Here is a 6,000-nt window from a genome sequence, read left to right on the forward strand (position 1 = left end):
ACGCACAGTTGTTAACTGCTAGTATGGCAAGGCGACGTCAGCGTCTTCCATCTCTGGACTGCTTCTCTTCTGTCTTGATGGCTGGAGTAGTCCTGTCGATTCCTCTCTGTTGCTGGAATCCACATGGTCTCGGAGTTGTTTTCTGAAAATATACAAACATATTCTCGACCAAAAGTTAATAAAGGAATATTTTCTATAAATTTGACTTGGGATCCTATTTCATTTTTTGCCCAAATGATTTTCCTCTGGCTTGTTTTGACACCTTGTGTGTTCTTCATGGGTGTCTTGCTTTTAGCCTTACAATTAATTTTCTAAAGTATTAATTTTCTAGATGTAATTTACTTACAGGTTATTTTTCCTTACATGATATTCTTCTACTATCCCCTCCTTTTTTGATTTAAATGTTAGGAGGCTTTTGAAAATTTTATAATGTAGTCTTGATGACTTTTAAATTTTAATTTTTTGCACTATAATATTACTGTTTTAGCTTCATTACATGGTGCACAATTTTATCATGAGAGGAAGTGCCAATAAAAATTTTAGTTAACACTTTAGGAACACCTTTTTGTCTAGTACAATTAATTTTTCTAGAATATTCGCTTGTTTCAACTAGCCAGTTTAAATTTGCCTGAAAACTTGACTGCTATTTTACTGTCAAATTTATTACTCTGACAACAATCTTATTTTACCCTGTAAATATTAGTGGAAAGGATTATTTGCCTTCTTGAGTAGGTCCTGAGCATTCCTGGTGGTAGGCTGGATTTAGATATCATAAACCCACTTCCCCACACCATGGGTACAAGACAACTCAAACAATTCTTGTTGGAGTGAGAGGGCATCTGCTGTCGTCCAAGTCTCTGTCGGTCACCTGAGTCCTGATCTGGGCTGTGCATGGGATGTACGAAGCAGCCATGGGGGCAGGAGACCTCCCTCAGAAGGGGCTAGGGTTCAGGCCCCTGCAATGTTGGGGGGGTGAGGGTCTGTGCCCCACCTCTGTTGATCCCCAAATTCTCTCCTGATAGCCCCCCTGCGACTGTGCCTGTCTTAGGTTGTTCCTCCCTTGAGGAATCTTACCCGTCTCTGTCTAACCAGCCATCTTCCGGGGCCAAGCAGGGTGATGTGAGATTCAGTTTTGTCTCCTTGGTAACTTATGCCCCCATGGTCTCCATGCCCAGCACCTGCCTTGGGATCCCCTCGTCTGCTGGTGGGGCCCCAGCACTGATCACATATCTTGTGGAACCCGGGTTTCTTCTCCAGGGAGGGCCAGAAACTTTTTATTTTGATGTAGTCCCATTTCTTTATTTTCTCTTTAGTTTCCATTGTCCTAGGAGCTGATCAGTAAAGATATTGCTACAACAAATGTCTGCTATCTTGGTGCCTATAGCTTCTTCTAAGATTTTTATGGTTTCCCATCTTATGTTTAAGTCCTTTATCGATTTTGAGTTTATTTTTGTGTATGGTATAAGTTGGTGGTCTAATTTCATTTTTTGCAAGTATCTGTGCAGTTTTCCCAACATCATTTATTGAAGAGTCTGTCTTGACTCCATTGTGTGGTCTTGCCTCCTTTCTCAAATATTAATTGAGCATAATGGCTTGTGTTGATTTCTGAGTCCTCTGTTCTGTTCCACTGTTCTATATGTCTGTTCTTGTGCCAGTACCAGGCAGTTTTGAGAACAATGGCTATGTAGTATAGCTTGCTATCTGGTATTGTGATCCCTACAACATTGTTCTTTCTCATGATTACTGCAGCTATTCGGGGTCTATTTTATTCCAGATGAATTTTTGGAGAATTTGTTCTAGGTCTTTGAAGTATTCCATTGGGATTTTAATGGGGATTGCATTGAATTTACAGATTGCTTTGGTTAGTATGGACATTTTAATGATGTTGAGTCTACCAATCTATGAACTTCCATTTGTTCATGTCTTCCTCTATCTCTTTTTTCAGCATCCTGAAATTTTCTGACTACAGGTCCTTTGTCTCCCTGCTAAGTTTATTCGTAGGTATTTTAATTTTTTTTTGTTGCAATGGTAAATGGGATTGCTTTTTAAATCTCTCTTTCTCTGAGTTCATTATTGGTATATAGAAAAGCCATAGACTTCTGGGTGCTAATTTTATATACTTCTATATTGCCAAATTCATTTATTAAGTCTAGTAGATTTTTGCTGGAGTCTTTGGGGTTTTTATGTACACTATAAGGTCATCTGTGAATAAGGACAGTTTTACTTCTTTTCCAATTTGGATGTCTTTTATTTCTTCTTGTTGACTGATTTCAATGGCTAGTACTTCCAGTATTATGTTGAACAGGAGTGATGAGAGTGGGCATCCCCATCTTGTTCCTCTTTTTAGGGGAAATGATTTTAGTTTTTGCCCATTGAGTATGATGTTGGCTGTGGGTTTGTCATATATGGCTTTTATTATGTTGAGGAATGGTCCTTTTATTCCCACATTGCTGTGAGTTTTTATCAAGAAAGGGTGTTGGATTTTGTCAAATGCTTTTTCTGCATCAATGGATATGATTATATGGTTTTTATCTCTCAGTTTGTTTATGTGGTGTATCACATTTATTGATTTGTGAATATTGTACCATCCTTGCATCCCCAGAATAAATCCCACTTGGTCATGGTGTATTATCTTTCTAATGTAATGCTGGATTTGATTTGCTAAAATTTTGTTGAGAATTTTGGTGTATATATTCATGAGGGATATTGGCCCGTAATTCTCTTTCTTTGTATTGTCTTTATCTAGTTTTGGGATTAAGATAATGCTGGCTTCGTTGAAGGAGCTTGGAAGTGCTCCTTCCTCTTGAATTTTTTGGAATAGTCTGAGGAAGATAGGTTTTATTTCTTTTTTGAATGTTTGATAAAACTCTCCTTGAAGCCATCTGGTCCAGGGCTTTTGTTTGTTGGAAATTTTTTGATGACTGGTTCAATTTCCTCCATATTTATCAGCCTATTCAGATTTTTTGACTCCTGGTTGAATTTTGGAAGGTCGTATTTTTCTAGGAATATGCCCATTTCTTCTAGGTTGAGCATTTTGTTAGAATAGAGTCGGTCATAGTATTTTTTTATGATTCTTCGTATTTCTGTGAGGTCTGTTGTTATTTTGCCCCTTTCGTTTCTGATTTTGTTTATTTGGATCCTCTCTCTTTGCTTCTTGGTGAGCCTGGCTAGAGGTTCATCAATCTTGTTTATCTTTTCAAAGAACCAGCTCTTGGATTCATTGATCTTTTGTATTGTTTGTTTGTCTGTTTATGGCCTCCATATCATTTATTTCCATTCTGATCTTTATTATTTCCTTCCTTCTGCTCACTCTGGACTTTTCTTGTTGTTCTCTTTCTAATTCTTCAAGTTGCAGATTTATATGGTTTACTACCAGTTTTTCTTGTTTGTTTGTTTTTTTTAGGTAGGCCTGTAATGCTATGAACTTCCCGCTGAGTACTGCTTTCATTGTGTCTCAAAGATTTTTGATTGTTGTGTTTTCATTGTTGTTTGTTTCCAGGATGTGTTTTATTTCTTCTTTGATCTTTTTGGTAACCCACTCATTGTTTAATAGTATGCTATTCAGCTTCCAAGTGTTTGAATTTTTGTAATTGTTTTTATTGTAGTTGATTTCTAATTTTATGCCATTTTTGTGATCTGAGAAGATGTTTGATATGAATTCAATCTTCTTGAATTTGGAGAGACTTTGCCTGTGTCCCAATATGTGGTCTATCTTTGAAAATGTCCCATGTGCACTTGAGAAGAATGTATATTCTGTAGTTTTGGGGTGGAATATTCTAAAGATGTCAATTTAGTCCATCTTATCTAGTGAGTTATTTAAGATTGCTGTTTCTTTGCTCATTTTTTGTCTAGAGGATTTATCCAGTGATGTTAATGGGGTATTAAAGTCTCCTCCTATGATTGTATTGCTGTCAATATCTCCCCTTATATCTTCCAGAAGGTGTTTTTTTTATGTATCTGGGTGCTCCTGAATTGGGTGCATATTATTTACCAGAGTTATGTCCACTTGTTGTATCGATCCCTTTAGAATTATGAAGTGGCCTTCCTTGTCTCTTGTTATGGTCTTCACTTTGAGGTCTATTTTGTCAGATATAAGCATTGCTACCCCAGCTTTTTTTCTTTTCTATTTGCCTGATAGATGTTTTTCCAACCCTTCACTTTCAGTCTGTGTGAGTCCCTTTTTCTGAGGTGGGTCTCCTGTATACAGTATATACTGTATACAGGTCATGTTTTCTTATCCATTCAGTCACTCAATGTCTTTTGTTTAGAGCATTTAATCCATTTAGGTTTAATGTTATTATTGATAGGTACTTGTTTGTAGCCATTTCTGTACTTTATGCCTGTGTTCCTTCTTCGCTTTCTATTTCTTCTTTTTATAGCATTCCCTTCAGCATTTCTTGCATTGCTGGCTTGGTAGTGATAAAATCCCTTTGCCTTTTTTTGTCTGTGAAGCTCCTGATTTCCCCCTCAATTTTGATTGATAGTCTTGCTGGATAAAGTATTCTTGGGTTCAGACATTTTCTTTGCATCACTTTGTATACTTCATTGCATTCCCTTCTAGCTTGATGTGTTTCTGTTGAGAAATCATTTGATAATCTGATGGGGGAATCCTTTGTAGGTAACTCTCTGTCTCTCTCTTTTAGCCTTTAAGATTCTCTCTTTGTCATTAACATTTGCCATTGTAATTATGACATGTCTTGGTGTGGGTCTTTTGGGATTCATCTTACTCGGGACTCTCTTTACTTGTGTAACTTTTTTCTTCCCCATGTCAGGGAAGTTTTCTGTCATTATTTCTTCAAATAAATTCTCTAATCCTTGCTGCTCTTCTTTTCCTTCTGTCACCCCTATTATACATAGGTTACTTCATTTTGTGTTGTCCCAAAGCTCCATTAGGCTCCCCTCCTGCTTTATAAGTTTTTCTCCAGTTGCTTTTCAGATTGGGCTTGTTTCTCTACCTTATCTTCTAACCCATTAATTCGGTCCTCTGTTTCTTCTAGTCTACTCTTGAAACTTGCTATGGCATTTTTTAATTGTAGCTTTATCACTTTGATTTCTTTCTGATTTTTGCATAGGTTGTTGATTTTCTCATCCATCCAGTTTATGAACTGTATGACCATTATGCTGAATTCTTTTTCTGTCATGTTGCATGCCTCCATTTCACTTATTTCCTTTCTTGGTGATTCCTCTTTGTTTCCTCTGGGGATTGTTTTGTTGTCTCCCCAATCTAACTATCACCAGAAGGTCCAATCACCAAGTTGTGGGGGCCTGGGCCATGTGCAGTAGGATCTTTGTGCCACCTAAGTGTTACTGAAGAGCTCTAACACCAAGACATGTGGCTGCCATGTGTCTGTGGGAGCCATGCTTGCCCAGGATCAGAGTTACCGGCACTCAGTGCAGCCTCATGTGTGCACCTAGAATCAGAGATCCCACCTGCGCCATACTGAAAAAAAGACCCTGCTGTTGTGTGCCAAAAATCAGAGTCCCTTAGCACATGCCAGAAGTCATTGTCCCCCTATTTCCATGCTGAGATTTGAATATTGGAGTCTCTGTCACTTGGTTCAGTCTCTCACTGAGAATCAGGGTCCCTGTGTGTGCATGTGCTAAGAATTAGAATCACTGGCTATTAGTGTGCATATACTCGGAATTAGGGATCCCGTGCGTGGTCGATGAGACACAGAGTCAAGTCGCTGGTGTTCAGTGCTGCCTCTTGCATTGAGAATGAGGGTCTCCAGTCTGCTTTGGGGACCAGGTTGCACAGCCACCCTGTGTCAGTGGGAGGTCCACTCCTGTGCTGCCCAGAATCAAAGTTAGGTGGCACAATCTCTCTGTGTTAGCATGAGGTCTGGTGCAGGAGTGCGTGCTATGGGAAACAAACTGCTCATGTCTGCACACCCAGGCTCAAATTCAGCGCAGCCTCCCTGTGTGGGGTCTGGTCGCAGGAGTGCACGTTGCAGGAAACAAACTCCCTGTGTCGCCACACCCAGGCTCATATTCAGCGCA

Source organism: Cnephaeus nilssonii, assembly GCF_951640355.1.
Source record: "Cnephaeus nilssonii genome assembly, chromosome: X".
NCBI classification, from domain to species: domain Eukaryota; kingdom Metazoa; phylum Chordata; class Mammalia; order Chiroptera; family Vespertilionidae; genus Cnephaeus; species Cnephaeus nilssonii.